Source organism: Myotis yumanensis, unplaced genomic scaffold, assembly GCF_028538775.1.
Source record: "Myotis yumanensis isolate MYYU_CA2020_CCGP unplaced genomic scaffold, mMyoYum1.0.hap1 SCAF_13, whole genome shotgun sequence".
NCBI lineage: Eukaryota > Metazoa > Chordata > Mammalia > Chiroptera > Vespertilionidae > Myotis > Myotis yumanensis.
The window spans coordinates 19,526,366-19,546,078 of NW_027223764.1; the positions used below are offsets into that span (position 1 = coordinate 19,526,366).

Here is a 19,713-nt window from a genome sequence, read left to right on the forward strand (position 1 = left end):
AACACACAGGAATTCCAGTAAGGGAAAGGAGTCCCTGGCCCCAAAAGCTGTATTTGGGGTTTCATTGAGACCACATTTCATCTGTATCAGCTCCCTCCTCCAGGTCAGGGAAGCACCCTCTTCATTCATCTTCCATATGGATATTGGCGTTGCATTGTGCTAGCCTGGGAGCATCTGAATTTTTACTTTATTTAAAACATTTACTGTGATTCATATCCATAGTCACTTTTCAAATGACTTTGGAATATACCTAGTTTAAAAGTTGGGAGTCCGTTATGCTAAGTGAAATAAGCCATTCGCAAAAGGACAACTACTGTATGACTCCAGTCATTAGAGGTAACAGGAGTAATCAAATTCTTAGAGACAGAAAATGGAGTGGTAGTTGCCAGGGGGCTTTGTAACGTCTTTCTGTGCTTTGCTGCCTCCACCCAGTCTTTTCCTTTTACTACAGGGCATTAGGATATCTCCATTTCTGACCTGGAATGCTGACTACCTTTTGTGGGGGACTGAAAACCCCCCGCAGGGAGGAGCTGGTGGTGGGATCCCCTGCACTGAGAGACTACTCACCTCCCACTTTCTCCCCTCTCCTCTGCCCAGTTCCTCAGTTCCCACAATTCTCCCGCTGCCATCACCTCACCTAACCCAAAGGACACTTCCATCCTCTCCTTGAGCCAACCTGGGTGGAGACAAGTGCCCCCTTCCCTTTTTTGAATAGAAACAAGAAGAGCACTTTTCAAAAGTAAAGGAACATTTACTGTGAATGTAAGATGAGATCAAACCAAACTGCAAGCAGGAAAGCTAAACGCATTAGAGCAGATGTAGGGACCGAAGGAGAAGCCTCTTTGTAATTTAACTGCTGTCCTTCCAGAGTGGCTGCGGCAGGTTGATCTGGCTGCAGTCCCATTCCCCATCGGCATCCCCCGAACACCTTAGAGGGGAGGAAGCAGAATCCAACAATGGGTCTGGGGACCAAATGGACCATTGACCTCAGAGAAAGCACCTTCGCATCTCTCCAGCATTAAAGTAACATGACGGATTTCCATACCTGGAACCTAGCATCCTTCTCTCCTGACAACTGTTAGAGGAAACTGACACATTGAACACATAGTACAAAAGGACCGACAGGAGTTTAATTCTCAAGGCCACAGCCACAAACCCGGTATTGCCAGGGAGAGTTGAGTGTGTTCAAATTCCAGCAGTGCCCCCACGAGCTCTGAGGCCTTAGGCTGGGCACATAGTTGTGCCCCTCCAGTGCCATGTCCCTCTTATGTAGGACGTCAGGGAGGACTGAAGAGGTAAGTGAACACAGCACTCGACAACCTCCCAAAATGTTCACTGTTTTCAACGACCCTGTGAGCCAGGTGTCCCTATTCCAATTTCACGGATGAGGCAGCCTTTGAACCCAGGTCTTCTGTGGTCAAGGCCTATGCTCTTTTCATTTGCCCACTGCTGCAGCCCTCATGTGGGCACTTGTTCTTGTACCATCTTGTTCCATTTCCCAGGCTGTGCATTTGTGGAGGCCATGGCAGCCCCAAGTAAACGGCTGTTTGAATTGAATGCATGAATGCCCATGTTAGTGAAAGGAGAGGAAGTGATCTGAATTTGAGAGACAGAGAAAGCACTTATATCAGAGGCTAATAGATTAATTCATTTAGACAGTCAGTTAGTTAATATTTACTGAGTATTCATAAGATACCTGGCTCTATTCATATACATTGTATCATTTGGGATGCCTGGAGGGAGTGGAGAAGGCAAGGAAGAATGGGGAGGTTGAACTAAAAAATAAAAAGTCTGCATTATAATTTTTTATATTATTTTATTATTTTCAGATCAAAGTAATCCTCAAACTAGGCTAAAAAAAGTATTGTTAGAGAAAGTAAAAACTGATGATATGATGTGTAATAGTCATACTGTTAGTTGTCATGTGAAAACATTCCTGTCCTCTTCTATCCCCAAATCCTGGTTACATGAATACTTAGCATAATCACCCAAACTAGTGATTTTAAATTCCAAAATAGCGTAGAGTCCAAGTGAAGGTTTTTATTGGACTGTTGCTATGGGCAGAAAGCACTTGAAAAGAAGACACCATACCTTGGATTGGAGGACAAGATTTCAGAGAGCAGGACTTCATGTCTTGAAGGTTTACTGGTATGTTGCTTGATTTAGTCATTCATTTGGTTTAGGAAGGGGACAAACAGCCCAGGTAGGAACCCAAAGGCCAGAAGCATGCCCAGGTAGTTGGAGGTAAACGACTATTGCTGGGAAGGTTTGATGCAGTTAGGGTTGTGGATGGTTTGGTGGAGAGGGTAGAGCCGGGGGAGGGAGAAGGAGAAACCCAGGGCCAAGGATCCCTCAGGGTGAGCATCTGCAGGTTCAGACAGGTAAGAGAATAGACAGGTTAAAGCAGGTTGGATCACAGGTGACAGTGAGAAGGGGCTCATGGGAGTGGCTTCCAAGCATGAATCCTCAAAATGAGTGTTGAAATAGGAGTGAGATGAATGTGGGGACCTCACTCCTCTTGCAGTCAATCTTGAGCCATTAAATGGCCTCTGACTGATGCAGAGTGTGAACTCTCGAAGGTAGTCTGGTAAGGTGCCTCCGAGCATATTTGAGTTCCAATCTGTCACAGGTTGAACGATCTTGGTAAATCATTTAACCTTTCGGCTTCCACTTCCTCGTCTGTAAAGTGGGATTGGCAGCAACAGTACCTGCCCCACTGGGATGTTATGAGGATGAATGTCACATGCTCAGCATTGTACCAGACAGTGATGAACTGGAGGGACCTGGGGCTACCACCTTTGGTCTGTGAGCTCTTCAAGGGCAGAGTCTATGGTTACTATTCATCACTTACTTCATTATCACTATTGTTGTTAATAAATTAACATTCAGTTATTTTAAAACATACCTTCTGCTTCCAATGATGTCTAAAACTGATACCAAGCAACTTCTCTGTGGGCCTGAAACCAACCTTTCTATTTTTTTGTTTTGTTTTTGGTTGTTGTTGTTGTTTTTAACCAGAAAAAGAGATACTGAACCAAAGCAATACTGTTAGATTGTCCTGAACCTCAGATCCCAGTAAAGGAGACAGCATAGAAAGAAAGAAAGAAGAAAGAGATATGAAAGCAGAAGTAGAGAATTGCTGACTTGGAGAATTGGAAGGCATTGAAGGTTCTCCTGAACAACCATCCCACAGTCAATTAAGAATGGTAACAGTGATGTCAAGAAGGGACTGGAAAGAAGTGAAGGGAGGAAAGACAGGATAAAGGCTGCAGTGGAAGCTTTGCTTCTATTTACAGGGTTAACAACTGATCAGTGTTATATTGGACTAGAGGCCCGGTGCACAAAATTCATGCACTTGGGGGGGCATCCCTCAACCTGGCCTGCACCCTCTCGCAGTCCAGGAGCCCTCAGGGGATGTCTGACTGACGGCTTAGGGAGTGGGCCTAAGCTGGCAGTCAGATATCCTTAGCACTGCCGCAGAGGCAGGAGAGGCTCCCGCCATTGCCGCTGCACTTGCCAGCTGTGAGCCCGGGCTCAGGGCTTCTGGCTGAGCTATGCTCCTCCAGTGGGAGCACACTGACCACCAGGGGGCAGCTCCTGTGTTAAGCGTCTACCCCCTGGTGATCAGTGCACGTCACAGTGACCGGTCATTCCATCATTCGGTCGATTTGTATATTAGCCTTTCATTATATAGGATAGGCTGAGATCCCTGGAGAGTATACAGATCCTGAAATCTCTGGCTGAGAATCTCTTTTGCAAAGAGGCAGCTATCATCTCCTATAGATAACTTAGGTTACAATAGACTTTTTAACCTTAATTACTCTCTCCCACTTACCTTCCTTAGTATTTGAGGCAGGTTACCATCTTTCTTCCTTTGCAATCCCGGTCCTTTTTAAATGGCTCTTCATTTTTTTATTCAGAGTATAAACTTAAAAAAAAAGTCCCTTAATTTCCTTCTTCTCTTCCTCTGCCTCTCCAATTCTTCATCTCCTGCCCTTTTGACCTTCTGTTCTTATTTATTATTTTTTTCCTTTTCTGTCTTAGTTGCCATTTATATTGTTCTAATATTGCATATGAGGTTCTACTTGTATTCAGGTCTACATTTTCAGGCCACAATAACACCATCTCTTCATAAGTAAAAAAAGCTAGAAAAACAAACAAAACAAAACTCGAAAGCTCTGGGTTCTGGCCCTTCCCTAATTATCTGGCTTTTCCCCCCTAAATACTTTCATTTTTTAGTGTTGGCATTGAAGAGAGAGAATGAACTAGGATACTGCTCAGAGATATGCTCCATGAATCACCTTTCCACTAAAGGTTAGAAGACGCAGCTTCACCATTTCAGGTGCAAGATGTTTGAGGCTGATATTATGCTCTTCTAGGACTAAGTATTCCGGCTGAAGCCCAGCCTCTGCTCTTCTATTGCCCACAGGCATTGGGACACCTAGTACGTCTGAGTAGGCTTCTTTTGGAATTATAGAGATTTTGGCAGAAAGGTCCTTCAAAGTCCATGCAGTCTATCCAGCTACCTGACATCCCTGAATCCAGGGGAGGAAATCGCACTACTTCCCAAGGCAGCCCAATCCATTCCATGGCCAAATAAGAACGCTGAATTTTCAAAGAAAACATTTCTATGTTTGGTCATGGTGGTTGTTTGCTTAGCAAACTATCTTTCCATGAATGATAGTTATTCTTAATTTTCAGTAGCCACAGGTCATTCTCCTCCTATCAAGGTCTTTGCAAGAGAAAGGCCTTTTATGATCAGAATACTGGGTTACTTGTCTTTTTAAAATTTACAGATGTGGAGGTAAAAATGCGTTGGTAGTGCATAAATCCTTTCTCATCGGCCTCATTGTCATGTATAATAATAATAGCTAACATTTCTATGGAATTACTATATGCCAGGCATTGTTCTGAGCATTTTGCATATATTAAATTAAGAAAACATGATTTCTCAAAAACAATTTTACTATTTTCTTCTCTATAGGGTTCCATAATATGATGACCTATCAATTAAAGATTGAATCTAGCCCTAACCGGTTTGGCTCAGTGGATAGAGCGTCAGCCTGAGGACTCAAGGGTCCCAGGTTCGATTCCGGACAAGGGCATGTACCTTGGTTGCGGGCACATCCCCAGTGGGGAGTGTGCAGGAGGCAGCTGATCGATGTTTCTCTCTCATCGATGTTTCTAACTCTTTCCCTCTCCCTTCCTCTCTGTAAAAAATCAATAACATATATTAAAAAAAAAGATTGAATCTAGTCATCTAGTCCAATCCCCAACTTTCTAGATAAGTTCCAGAGAGGGTATATGCCTTACCTAGGTCACACAGTTAGTAGGGTGGGAATTAAAATGTCTTAATAACAACAGGATCATCATTCATAGCCAGGATCAAGTAAGTTATTTCAGGAACTTGAAATTTTTTTTGTAAGAATCTGCTTCGTTTTGCTCCACAGGTGGTTAATGCTCTGCCACAAGTTGCCAAAATCACCTATTTCTTCTTCTCCTCCTTCTCCTTCTCCTTTTCGTTCTCCTTCTCCTTCTTCTTCTTTTTTTGTTAATCCTCACCAGAGGATACTTTTTTAAAAAATATTTTTTTATTGATTTCAGAGAAGAAGGGAGAGAGAGAGAGAGAAACATCAATGGTGAGAGAGAATCATTGATCGGCTGCCTCCTGCATGTCCCCTGACCAAGAATTGAACTAGTGACCTCCTGGTTTATATATTGATATCCAACTACCGAGCCACATCAGCCGGGCATCGAGGATACTTTTCTATTGATTTTTGGAGAGTGGAAGGGAGAGAGACAGAGAGAAACATCGATGTGTGAAATACACATTGATTGGTTGCCTCCTGCACGTGTCCTGACCAGGGTGGGAAACTGAACCTGCAACCACGGTACGTGCCCTTGACCGGAACCGAACCCAGGACCTTTCAGTCCTCAGGCTGATGCTCTATCCACTGAGCCAAACCAGCTAGGGCTCTATCTTTTTTTTATAGATATGTTTTTTTTATTGATTTTAGAGAGCGAGAGAGAGAGAGATAGAGAAATAGAAATATTGATGAGAGAGAAACATCAATTCCCCCCGCCCCCCGCCCCAGCCCACCCCCTCTCCTGGCCCAAACCTAGCCACAACCTGGTTATGTGTCTTGACCAGGACCATAGATCTCCAGGTTCATGGGTCAATGGTTAACCACTGAGCACACTAGCTGGATTATTATTTTTCCTATCTTTTAAAAATAAGTCTTTTTTTTTTTTTTTAACTTTCTTCCCAAGCACTCGTGTCATCCCTCCCTCCACTTTCCAATATATTTTAAAACTTTTCTAATGTAGACAAGTGAATTTTTCTCCAAGTTAGAGTGAGATTTCTGGATCAGAACAAAACAATCATTTTAACGTCTCTGCTGTTGACTCTCTTATCAGAACAACTGACAAACACAGTTCAGTTGACTTAGTCAAGATCTGTCCAGTCTTTCTCTTGCATGGCCTATCATGAAGGATGTAAAAAGCAGTGGGTGGTGGGGGGCAGGGGCTGGATGGAGGTGGGTAAAGGAGCAGGGAGAAATGCAGGACATCTGTAATGATGTCAACAACAAATTAAGACAATTAAATTAAGTTAACCCTAAAAATAGAGGAGGTATCAGGGAGAGGTAGACCCTGAGCAGAACAAAGGGCTGGCTGCATGTTGAAGAGAACACCTCTCTGGCAGAAGAGAAGGGAGCTGTCTGGCTGGCTGTTTGTTTCCATGGAAATCCACCTGAATTCTGCCCCTGGGACAGCCCAGGAACATGACAGGGAAACTCCTGCCCAATTCTGGTTGTGAACATTTCTTCCCAAGGACTCTGTCTGTGCACTCTCCATATTCAGAACCAGGTCTGGCAGGATCAGTAGAGAAAAGACTTTTATTCTCTCAGAACACAGGAATATTCTAAGTCAGGAGTTGTTTTTGTTTTTTTGTTTTTTCCCCAGTATTAGTGTGGGGGCTACATAGAATATTTTAAAGTCATATTTACCTTCAAGCAATGACAGCTTTACAAATAGTATGGGCATGGACATGAAGTAGTCCAATTCAATTTATAACTAATGCTAAATCAATTCCTAAACTATTTTCTTGTATACTAGAGCCCTGGTGCACACAATTCATGCACTTGGGAGGGGGTCCCTCAGCCCAGCCTGCACCCTCTCGCAGTCTGCGAGCCCTCGGGAGATGTCCAACTGATGGGGAGCAGGCCTAAGCTGACAGTCGGACATCCTTACACTGCTGCGGAGGTGGGAGAGGCTCCTGCCACTGCTGTTGCATTCGCCAGTCGTGAGCCTGGCTTCTGGCTGAGCAGCACTCCCCCTGTGGGAGCACACTGACCACCAGGGGGCACCTCCTGCCTTGAGCAGGATGGGGCAGAAACTGGCTCTCCAACATCCCCCAAGGGGTCCTAGATTGTGAGAGGGTGCAGGCCAGGCTGAAGGATCCCACCAGTGCTCCATCGGGGCCTGGGAGGTTGGCCAGCCAGGGAGGGACTGCAGGAGGGCTCCAGGGTGTGTCTGGCCTGTTTCACTCAGTCCTGATCAGCTGGATCTCAGCAGCAAGCTAACCTACCAGTTGGAGTTTCTTCCCCCTGGTGGTCAGTGCACGTTATAGCGAGCAGTTGAGTGGCCTTAGCATATCATTAGCATATTACGCTTTGATTGGTTGAAAGGATGACCTGACACATAGTATATGAGGCTTTTATTTTATAGGATAATATTGTTCAAAATTTGTTTGTTGGTTTTCAGCTGCTTTAAAAAACAAACAAAAAACTACAGATATTATAGTTGAATTGGTTGGTAAAAAAGTACTGAAGAGACACTGGTTGAATATTAGATAGATTTTCGGCAAAAGGGTATTTTCCCTAATTGTTTGAATGTTTCTCCTCTTCAGTAACTAGAAAGATGAAATTTATTTCAATTTTAGGGTCACACACACCTGGGGCTCAATCTTCGTTCACCACTTAGAATCCTGAAAACTTGTGTATGTGACTTAACCCTGGGTCTCCACCTCCTTTCATGGGATAGCACTTATCTCACAAGCCCATGTGGATTTCAAACAAGGTATTTGCAAAGCACATGAAATATGTTTGCATAGTGCTAGGTATATAGCCCCTCAGCAAATGTTAGTTTCTGTGTGTGTATATGTCTGTAAGTGTGTGTGTTTGGAGTGAAGAGGAAGGACTTAATTGATGAGTATGAATTGGAGGACCATTCTAGAAATAAAGAATCTGTAAACAAACAAAAATCTAACACAAAACAGAAAGGAACAAAGGTGAGAAACGGAAAACAAGAAGCTTAGAAAAGTGCTATTAACAAGTATTTAATAAGCACCTCTTATTTAAATGTTTAGGTCCTCTACCAGGTAACCAATGAATGGGATTCATGCACAGTTCTTATTCTCAAAGAGCCTACAATACTTTTGAGGACACCCCGCGATAAGATTTATTCATTTGTAAAAGAGATCATTAAAAGGCAAAAGAGTTGTTACTCTTGGAGTTGAAAGAAGAAAGCTATCTCTGCATTTATGGTTCTTTAGAGGCCAGACAGAAGTTCAGTGTTGCCATGGGAGAGAGGCAAGGACAGATGAGAAAATCTTCAAATGACCAGCCATTTGATCGGATGACTAAGGTTTGGGAATGGCTTAACAAGGGGAGACTGCTGGGTTTTTGTTTTTTTAACAGCAGTGGTGAAAACTGATTTTCATATTCTTTGGAACAACAGAAATTCCCAAAACAAACCTAAATGGGGCCTGATAGTCTCATAGCATTTATGCTGAGGAGGAGGGGGTGAGGGACAAACTGAAACCTCCAGTGCACACTCCTGGTTTCCTTATTTGGCTTGGGAGACACCCATACCCTTTGTTGAGTTACTTATCCAGATCCTCTTTAAGCTCCATTTCTTTCTTTTTCCAGCGGATCCCTGGAGAGATGCCCTTTCAACCCTCCATCTCTGCTAAATGCCTTTTGGATCCCAGCAGTGGAGCCCATTGGATGGTTGGATTGACTCAGAGCAGACTGTTAACTGAGGCCTATTAGGATTGGTACAAAGAATTGTAGCCAAATCTTCCAGGTTAGGAGAGAAATGGCAGCTCCTCCCCACTGTGTGCCCGTGACAAAGCACAGCAACCGTCTTTAAAAGGGTTAATACTCCCCCCCCCCCCTCTTGCCCCCCAACTTGCTGCCAGAGATCAGCTAATCTGATAATTATGGCAACAAACACAGTTTAGACAAACAAGACCTGACCCTGAGGGTTTGGAATGAAAACATTTACTCTCTCCCTCCCCGGAGAGCCGGAGAGCTGGTGCCTGGAGCATACACACAGGGAGACTGGGAAAATACCCTTGTGCTGGAGCGACAGGGTGAAAACATCTGTGTTCCTGAGCTGCTTAAGGAGATAAAGTTAATGGGGAGAAGGGATGGGGTGGGGAGGTGGGAGGAGCGGGGAATGGTGCTGTCGAAGGGTGTGCATGTTTGAAGCAGATGGAAAATGTACCCATAACTGGAGATGTAAGCCAATTGTAATTGATTTTACAACAGACGCAGGGTGACAGGAGAGGTGCAAAGGGGACTCGATGATGCAGAATTCCCGTGAAGAGCCTGGAGAGTAGCTAGAGGAGGAGGAACATCTTGAAACACCTAAGTAGGATTTACTCCTGAGAGCTGGAGTGGACGGATATTCAGTCCATGGTTCTCAGTGAATCTGGTATCTGCCAGGGAGTGGGGTTCACAGACTGGGTTGGCTGGTCATCCTTTTCTCACCTCCAGTTTTGCTTGTAAACTGAGCAACTTGCCCCTTACCCCTCCATGCCTGCCTCCAAACCTGCCAAGCTACTTTCCCCGCTTTCAGTTCTAAAATGCTGCTTCCTAGAACTCTTTCTGGGTTGCTTAAACTGGAGGTTCTGACCTTGGCTTGCTTCAACCTGGAATTCCAACAGTTTCTCCTTTTTCAACTCTACCCTTAAGTTTTGCACTACGTATCCAAGACCTGGTGCCAAATGTCATTTATTTTTTGTACATGGCTGGTGGTACATCAGCTGGTAAACATCCTTGCCCTTTGGAACTCTCCAAATTATCTCTAAGCATCCAAATCCCTGGAGGATTGCAGATCATATATATGGATGACACCAAGCTAAGAGGAATAACTGCTGTGATTGATGATAGGATCGAGGTTTAAAATAAATTCTGTGAGGTGAAAGATGGTCTAAAATCAATAAGATAGGATGCGCCAGGAATGTGAAGCACTGCGTTTAGGTCCAATAATCAATTGTACAAGCATAGGATGGAAAGATCTACAAAACAACAGTTTATGTAGAAACCAAACCAAACCATACCAAACATTTTTCAGTCAACAACTGATTCAATGTGAGACAACAATGAACCCATCTGCTTAAATAATAAATACAAGTATAGTAGGTGTTAATAAAATATTGTGATAACACTAACATTTTACTATGTTCTTTTAAAATTTTTTTGTCCTCACCCAAGGACATTATATATATATATATATATAGAGAGAGAGAGAGAGAGAGAGAGAGAGAAATATAGATCAGTTGCCTTTGGCATATGCTCCAAACAGTGATCAAACCCATAATCCAGGTATGTGCCCTGATCGGTGATCGAACTGGCAACCAACTGAGCCATTCCGACCGGGAATTGTTCTTAACAAAGAAAGGACAAGACTGAATCAATCTTCTTTATTTTTTTTTAATATAACTATGTGCTGACCAAGCATAGAGTCCAGACGACTGTACATAACAATTCTGTCTTACTTGTTTGGGCTTTAGCTTATATTGCACTCCATACAGGGTTCACCTTGGCAATTGTCAGGGGTTCCCATTCCCTATTCAGCTGGTTCTACCTGCCCCTGTGTTTTGAATCGCACAAAGGCCCAATTAGCTGCCCCTCTGGTAGTCTGTTGGAGAGTCCCCCATTTCTCGAGGAGAGACACTTCTTTTCAAAGAGGCCAGTCTTCTCACTATTCCACACACACCCCATGATCATTTGTTCATTGGTTCATTGATTCATTGATATATCCATTGACCATTGACTATGTACCAGGACCTGGGGAGTCAGTAGTCAATAAGCCCTCATCAAGCTTATGTTCTCATGGGGGTAGGCAGACCCTAAATAAAAACTAAAAATGTCAGATAATAAAAACGCCTGAAAAAGTTACCAGGTACTTGAAAAACCTTCCACCTTCTGCCTACCTGGTAGACTTTTCAAATTTTACCTCCTGCTTCCTAACCCAGCTCAAGTTCCACCTTCTCCTTGGAGGCACAGACTGCCTCCAAGGCCTCTCTTCCCTGAGCTCCTAGTGCCCAGGGCTTGTAACACATAATTTAGCACTCAGCTGCTCTCTAATTGTTTCCCTAATGCTAATTTTGCCTCCCACCAGACTGTGGGAGACAGTAAACTTTGAAGTTATAGGACATGTCTTCTGCTTAAATATATTCAGTCAATCTCTAGGTAGTGTGCTCTTTAAAAGGAGATGAAAAACACAGCTCAAACATGGTGAGGTTTTTAAGCTGATTCCCAGATAACAAGGGAACTTCTTCCACTGCCTCTGAAATGCTCTAGAATAAGAATGTAAAGTTAGGACAATAGTTTGTTTATTTGTTGAACTTACCTCCTCCAAAGAATCCTAGACTCTGTAAGGAGATCTTTAAAGCAACAAACATACCTTAAACTGACTAGTGGCAAGATTAGAGCGAACAGCAGGAAGAGACATCCAACAATCTCAAAAAGGGAGGAAAGGTAAGGGCAGAAAAGGCCCAGTCCAAAACGGAGTCCAAGCAATATGCTTCTGGATCCCTTAGACTCTGTAGAATAAGAGTGCCCCCCTCCCAAATAGCCCAGAAACAATACCAATGGACTGGTTAGAGGACTGTTAAAGAAATAATCATACCTTCATATGGTGGACTGGTATGTGGAAAGAATAACACAGGTAAAACTATACACTGACATAAAGAGATGGCCACTACATAGTTTAAGAAGTGAGTCTCATAATAGTACAGATAATATGATCCTTTTCATTAAAAATCTATATTTATATGTGTATAGAAAAATGCGTGTAAGAGTATATACAAAATTGTATATATCTATTACAATTTGGGAAATACTATTTGGGGTTATGGGCAATAGGGTCGAGGAGACAGAAGAATTTAATAGTTTATTTTTACTTGATAACTTCCACACTGTTATATATCCTGCACTTAATTATATACATATACATATACATATACATATACATATCCTGTCTAATAAAAGAATAATATGCAAATTAACCGTCACTCCATCACAAAGATGGCAGCAGCCAAGGAGCTGGAGTGAGCAGGAGGCTTGGGTTGCCCCTGGTGATGGAGGAAGCCAATCTTCCTGCCTGCCCTGGCCGGCCCGGAGCTCCGCTCAAGGCTACAAAGTTTCAATTATAGAAGTTAAATAAATCCCAGATACCTGCTTCCAGCCCGCAGGCGTAGCCAGCCTGAAAACGGCCATCAGCCCCTCACCCAGGCTGGCTAGGCACCCCAGCGGGACCCCCACCCTGATCTGGGACACCCTTCAGGGCAAACCAGCCGGCCCCCACCTGTGCACCAGGCCTCTATCCTATATAATAAAAAGGTAATATGCAAATTGACCCCAACAGCAGAACGACTGGGAATGACTGGTCACTATGACACACACTGACCACCAGGGGGCAGAAGCTCAATGCAGGAGCTGCCCCTGGTGCTCAGTGCGCTCCTGCAGGGGGAGCTCTGCTCAGCCACAAGCCAGGCTGACGGCTGCCAGTATAGCGGTGGTGGCGGGAGCCTCTCCTGCCTCCTCATCAGAGCTAAGGATGTCCAACTGCAGCTTAGGCCTGCTCCCCGCTGGCCAGGGACATCCCCTGAGGGGTCCCAGACTTCGAGAGGGCACAGGCTGGGCTGAGGGACCCCCCCCCCCCGCCACCGAGTGCACAAATTTTTGTACACTGGGCCTCTAGTACATATATATTTACAACAAGCATTTCTTGCTTTAATAAAACAACAAATAGGTAACAAAAGCAGCCATAGTTTTTACTAATCTGTCTTTTGGAAAAAGACACACATGTTATAGGGAAAAAGATCATTACTAATGTTTGGTTTGCTTCTTAGAGAATTATGGATACACAGAGTGGTTCCTGGATTTGTATAAGTGCCCCTGGGCCACATGGGAGAACTTCTGAAGAGAAATCCCACGATTTTCCAATGGACTGTGTATGGGGACAGCTCTGCCTTAGAAGACACTCTTCGGTAGAACAAAAGCATATTTAAACCAAAGATATGGCAGGATGCAGAAGGAAAGAGATGAGGAGGCAGCTAGAAGCATGTTTCATGAGCTTGCTTCCTTAATGCAACTCAAGGGTGCATTGAACAAATTCCTTGACAAAATTTTTGTTGTATACCATAAATGAGCTTCTGAAAAAAAATCTTTAAATACAATTTTAGATCAACCATAATTTTAGGCAGTAAGGGAAAACAATATTTAAGAGCTGTTGAAGTTAAGAAAGTGACATTGGAATGATAGACACATTTTGAATTCAAAATTTGCCACTTACTAGCTTTGCAATCTTTAGCAAATTACAGCAGATTCTCAAATAATGTGGCTTCATTCATTCAGAAAAAAAGAGAACTCTTTATATCGACTAGCTTATGGTAAAATCAGTTTTATTACATATTGTTTCACTTAAAGTCGTGGAACCTATCAAAAACCTTAAGTAAGGACTTACTATATGTCACCTTTAATTTTTCCTCCTACCTCTTGTCTCTTTGGGGGGCTCCTCTTTCTCTTTCCAACCCTGAAATGTTGATGTTCCCAAGGCTGCTGAGGGCCCTCTTCTCCTTCCTTGGGTAATATTTTCTTTTCATGGTTTCAGTGACCACCAATGCCCATGACATACAAGCCAATGGATCAGGCCAATCTCTCTCCTCAGCTACGCGTTCTGCCTAATGTCTTTTAATGGATCTCCATTTACCAAATGCTAAAACCCTATAACATGTTTTACATGGTTCTTTAAATCTGGTTGTAGTTCATCTTTCTGATCTCATCACTCACACATTTCCTCTTCTCTTTCTGCTCCAGGCTACCAAATCATTTTTTATTTCTTTGACTGTGTTATGTGCTCTCTGAACTCTGGGCCTTTACCGTGTAACTACCATCTCCTTAGCCTTCAACTCCTTTCTCCTTCTCTTCTCCTTCTCAGACTTCTTGGTTAACTCACACTCATCCTTAGATCTCATCTTACACCTCAGTTTTTCTGAGAAACCCTCCATGCTCCTCCTGGTTTGGTACTGCACTCCTCACTGCATTGAATGACTTGTTTACACATTTGGATTGCTCACTAGATCATGAGCCCTATGAAAGCAGGGAGCCCATTTGTCCTGTTTGTCTCTGTATACTTACAACAGAATCCCCAATACTGACACTTAATAGCCTTAGATATTTGTTGAATAAAGCACTATTGTTTGTTATTAATATGAGTGAGGTGACATAATGGTTAAGAATTGGACTCTACTGCTTAACATTCATGCAACTTTTGGCAAGTAAATTAACTTATTTATGCCTCAGTTTCCTTATCTATTATCTAAAATGCGTAGAGGAAGTGAAGGACTAACTGAAATAATCTTTTTCATTACAATGCAAGTGCTCAATAAACATCAACCATTTTAACACAAAAATGCTTAGAGCAGTACCTGGCACATAATAAGAACAGAGTAAATATTTATTATTGCTTTAATTTTTTTGCGCTGATAAAACAATCTCTAATTTTAAAAGTTTAGACTTCTGAATATAGATTTTATTAAACCACGGAATAGCTGTACTTAATAAGTTACCTAGTCTAGTAGCTTTTCCCTCTTGGAATGTATTTGAGCACTTGGGTGGAGACTTATTAGGAACAGTAAGATTTCAGTTTTTGCAATACTGTAGTTGGACTTTAAACTGTTTCTGTGACTGTTGCTTTTGTTCTAGATGGTACGTTCTCAAACTTGGGTGTGCATCGGCATCGTCTGGTAGCTTGTTAAACTACTGATCAACTGCCTCTATATCTAGGTGGTTCTGGGATGGGGCCTAGGTCCATGGACTTTATCAAGCTCCCCTGGTGATTCTGATGCATGCCAAGGTTTAAGAACCTGTGATCTAATAAAAAAGAAAGTGGTTAGAATCAACAGCGACTATGACCATGTAGCAGCATTGGGCTCAGCAGGACTATGTTGGAGTTGCCTTCTAGAAAGGGCTCTGAGATATTGGTCTCTGGGAGATGCCTCTGCTGCTGCAAGTAGCCACTGGGACAATTGTGACCTCCAGGACAATCCTAGAGACTCTAACAGGAACAGCTGCTGAGAACTGGTCCTGGGCTTGTTGAGGGAACTCCTGCTAAGGGATATGCTGTAAATGCCATTAAGAGTCTTTGCTGGAGGCCCTGCCCCAAGCAGCAGCAGGTAGCAGCAGTGCTTCTCAAAGTGGGATCACCTACTTCCAAAAATCACGTAGAGTTTGTTAAAATGCAGAGTCCTTGCTCCTACTCCAGACCTACTGAATCAGAATCCGCATTCTAAACAAGCTTCACAGCCTTTTCTGTGGTATGCTAAAATCAGAGCGCCATGGACAGACTGTTGAGATACTAGTGTGCCCCAGCTGCCATCTGGGGTGGAGAGGTGTTTTTGTGTTGTTTTGTCACACTCCCCTTCCTAGCACTCTGGTCAGGTTGGAGGCCCAGATATTCTGCATGGAACCTCAGACCGGTTTCTCAGATTTTAGGTGGTCACCAGCTGTCAAAGACCAGCTGGAGACTATAACCCAAAAAAGACTTTTGAAAATCAAAGCGTAACTTTGAGCTATTAGATGTTAGGCACTTTTCTGAGGACACCTACAGTGGGCATTTGGCTTTCACATTGTCTGCTTAAAATGGTTTTCTTTTGAGAGATATCTTAATTGTGGTTGGTGGGCTTTGTCTGGATTCCTCTTGTAAGGTCCTGTAGGCGACAGGGCTGTCCTGGTACACTTGGCTCAGGTAAGTGAAGCATTTTGTAGGTGACATCTACTCTTCTTATCTGTCAAACAAAGATAGATGAGCAGGGACTTGGTTGCCGCGGGGGATGTTATTGCCTTGGTTCTCCCATCAAACTCTGTCAGGCTTTGTAACTTGAAGAAATGAAAGGAGGAGCAGGAGAGGGACAGTTTCTAACGAGCTGTCAGTAGGGCCCCACCACGGGTTGGAAGCCTCCCTCTTTGTCGGCCTGCCTCAGCCCTGACTTTGTTCCAATGCTATTAGGGTAAACTCCTTGAGTTTCTCTCAGAGAAAGAGAAGTGGCCTGGGGCTGAGAGGCACAGATTCATAAGTAATTTATCTCATTATACACTTCCAGTGCTTAACCACCATTTCAAAGAGGAAGAGCCAACACAGCAGACTTTGAGAATTTTGCCCTGGAAAGGACGCACATCCTTCATACTACAGCTTAATCAGTGTGTTTTCTTTCTTTCTTTCTTTTTTAAAAATATATATATATATTTTATTGATTTTTTACGGGGAGGAGGGGAGAGGGATAGAGAGTTAGAAACATCGATCAGCTGCCTCCTGCACACTCCCTACTGGGGATGTGCCCGCAACCAAGGTACATGCCCTTGACCAGAATCGAACCTGGGACCCTTGAGTCCTCAGGCGGACGCTCTATCCACTGAGCCAAACCGGTCAGGGCCAGTGTGCTTTTCTTAATTGCTTAAAATGCAGGAGACCTGGCTCTCGGCAAGGCTGAGTTGTAGGAGGCCTTCTGTTCCAAGTGATTTTTAGGGGTGGAACAAGGGAGAATTTACAAAGTGCTAATGTAGAGATCCTTCTAGAGGTGGGATCTGCTTGCAAGGGTGAATTATCAGAGGAACCAGAGAGACTGTTAGAGTTGATGCCAAGTATAATCTCCAGGTGGGAGAGTATCTGGAGACGTCAGAGCAACTCAATTTCAGTAATCCCAGCATTGAAAAGTGACAGGTTTAATAAAGAAAACCCTGGGTGTCAGTTTTTGTTTTGTGTAGGTATTATAGATTTGTTTTATTTTTGTCAGCCACTATACTATTTATCATAAAATTATTCATTCAAGATTATAATATTAAAATAATAATTAGTTTAAATAGTCTATAATCCAGGATTACAGATGGTATGACAGCCAACAGTCCTGGAATGTGTTTTGGATAGTTATACAAATAGTGCGTGGATACATTTTTGCTGTAAAATATTTAGAAGTTTACACAGCAAAAAAGTCCCTCTCTCATTTCTTTTTCCAGAGGTAACCATTGTCAATAGTTTGATGAATACTCTTCAGTCATCTTTCTATATATATATAGAGAGAGATAGAGAGAGAGAGAGAAAGAGAGAGAGAGAGGCCCAGTGCACAACATGATCCCTCAGCCCGGCCTGCCCCCTCTCACAGTCCAGGACCCCTTGTTCCTTAACCACTACCTGCTTGCTGCTCCTCACTGCTCAGTGCCCTGCTCCTTAGCGCTGCCACAGAGGCGGGAGAGGCTCCTGCCACCTCTACTGCGCTCGCTAGCTGTGAGCCTGGCTTCTGGCTGAGTGGTGCTTCCCCTGTGGGAGCGCACTGACCACCAGTGGGCAGCTCCTGTGTTGAGTGTCTGCCCCCTGGTGGTCAGTGCACATTATAGCAACTGGTCGTTCTGCCTTAATGGTTGCTTAGGCTTTTATTATATAGACTAGAGGCCCGGTGCACAAAAATTTGTGCACTTGGAAGGGTCCCTCAGCCCGGCCTGTGCCCTCTCGCAGTCTGGGAACCCTTGGAGGATGACCACCTGCTGGCTTAGGTCCGCTCCCCAGGGGATTGGGCCTAAGATGGCAGTCAGACATCCCTCTGGCAGCCTGGGAGCCGTTGGGGGATGTTCACTTGCCAGCGGGGAGCAGGCCTAGCTGCAGTTGGACATCCTTAGCGCTGCTGAGGAGGCGGGAGAGGCTCCCACCACCACCGCTATACTGGCAGTCGTCAGCCTGGCTTGTGGCTGAGCAGAGCTCCCCCTGTGGGAGCACACTGACCACCAGGGGGCAGCTCCTGCATTGAGCTTCTGCCCCCTGGTGGTCAGTGTGTGTCATAGTGACCAGTCATTCCCAGTTGTTCTGCTGTTGGGGTCAATTTGCATATTACCCTTTTATTATATAGGATACTTATCTTTTCACATGAGATTATATATCACATATTGTTATGTAAGTTTTAAAAACTTAATAGTATATATTTTGGATATATTTTCATGGCAGTAGATGTGTCTTCTTCATTCATTTTAACATTAGCACAGTATTGAATTATAGGGATGAAACACTCACTAATTGGTGCTATTAAAATTGTTTCCAAAATATTTGTTATTACAAACAATGTTGCAATGAGCCTCTGTGCACATACATTTTTATACACATATTCTTATTGAAATTTTCCTGAATGCAAAATTTCAAGATCAAAGGCAAAGCTCAAGCCATTTTTTGGTTTTATTGTCACTTCTACATTTGTTTATTGTATAGTATGTCTAATTCTGTTCATCTCTCAATTCAGCTCTCTCAATGGTTCTTAACTCCAGCAGAGCATTAGAATCACTCAAGGAACTTTAAAAAATTACATATGTCCAAGCTGCACCCCAAACCTCCTGAATCAGAATCTTTGGGAAGGGCTTAGGCTTCGGTTGTCAGAAAAAATCTGAAAATTCTAATGTGCAGCAAAGATTCAGAATCATTGATTTATACATTAAACAAAACAGAACAGAGCTTTAGAGCATTTTAAGATAGGACAACAATTATAGACTGAGTCAGTTAAACAGTCACTGATTGTCTACTCTGAAAATAGCTTAAGTAAACCAAGTTGCCCAGGTAAAAAGAAATTTGATGTTTAATAGTTGTGTAGCAATTTTCTCTCTTGAAAATGCTTTCCTTTTAAAAAAAATCTCAGAGCATCTTCAAAGCTCTGAGCAAGTTGAGTCAGAAATGACCTTATCTATTTTACAATCGCAGAAGCTGATGGGGGCAAAATGATGCTTCTCAATTTTAATGTGCTTAGGAAAAATCTGGGGATCTCCTTTAAATGCAGATGCTGACTTAGTAGGCCTAGGGTGGGACCTGAAATTTTGTACTTCTAACAAGCACATAAGTGATACTGATGCTGCTGGTCTGAGGACCATGCTCTGATTAGCAAGCACCTGGATAAAAGATAGTGAACTAAATACAATGAAGAACCCACTCCAATGGAAGAAACTGGACATCATAGGGGTGCATCCTGTATATGTCTCTAGAAGGATTCTAAGCCTATTGGCTGTCACACTATCTGTAATTCTGGAGCTTGCCCAATACTGTTTTTTGTCTCTGACTATACCAGTAACTTTGCCTTTGGGGGAATCCTGATGGGAGCTTATGGGGCCTTTAGTGCTCATTCCACTGAGGCCTTTCATACCTCAGTTACAGCCCAATCCTCCCTGGGGAACCAGAAGACCCAACTCTGAACTTGACTTGTCTCTGCCTACCGTTTACTCTCTTGGGTCAATGGTCTTCCAGAGGAGACTTTGCAGCCCTGCACTGGTTCTCGTGTCCATCAGACATAAGATGCTGTAAATCTCTTGGCAATATCTATTCACCCTGTATAACAGGGCTGTTCTCCTTGGACAGTGCTTGTCGTCAGTTTTCTTTTTAGCCTTTAGAGAT

General features: G+C 43.3%; 1 long non-coding RNA gene across 1 annotated transcript in view; it reads right to left on the reverse strand.

Annotated features, from left to right (window-relative positions):
- Positions 1–846: 846 nt before the first annotated feature.
- The window catches only part of LOC139021831 (uncharacterized), a 28,338-nt gene continuing 9,471 nt past the window's right edge, over positions 847–19,713 (reverse strand). The window contains exon 3 of the long non-coding RNA XR_011473558.1: positions 847–928. This is a non-coding gene — a long non-coding RNA (uncharacterized lncRNA). The remainder of the gene's footprint in view (positions 929–19,713) is intronic.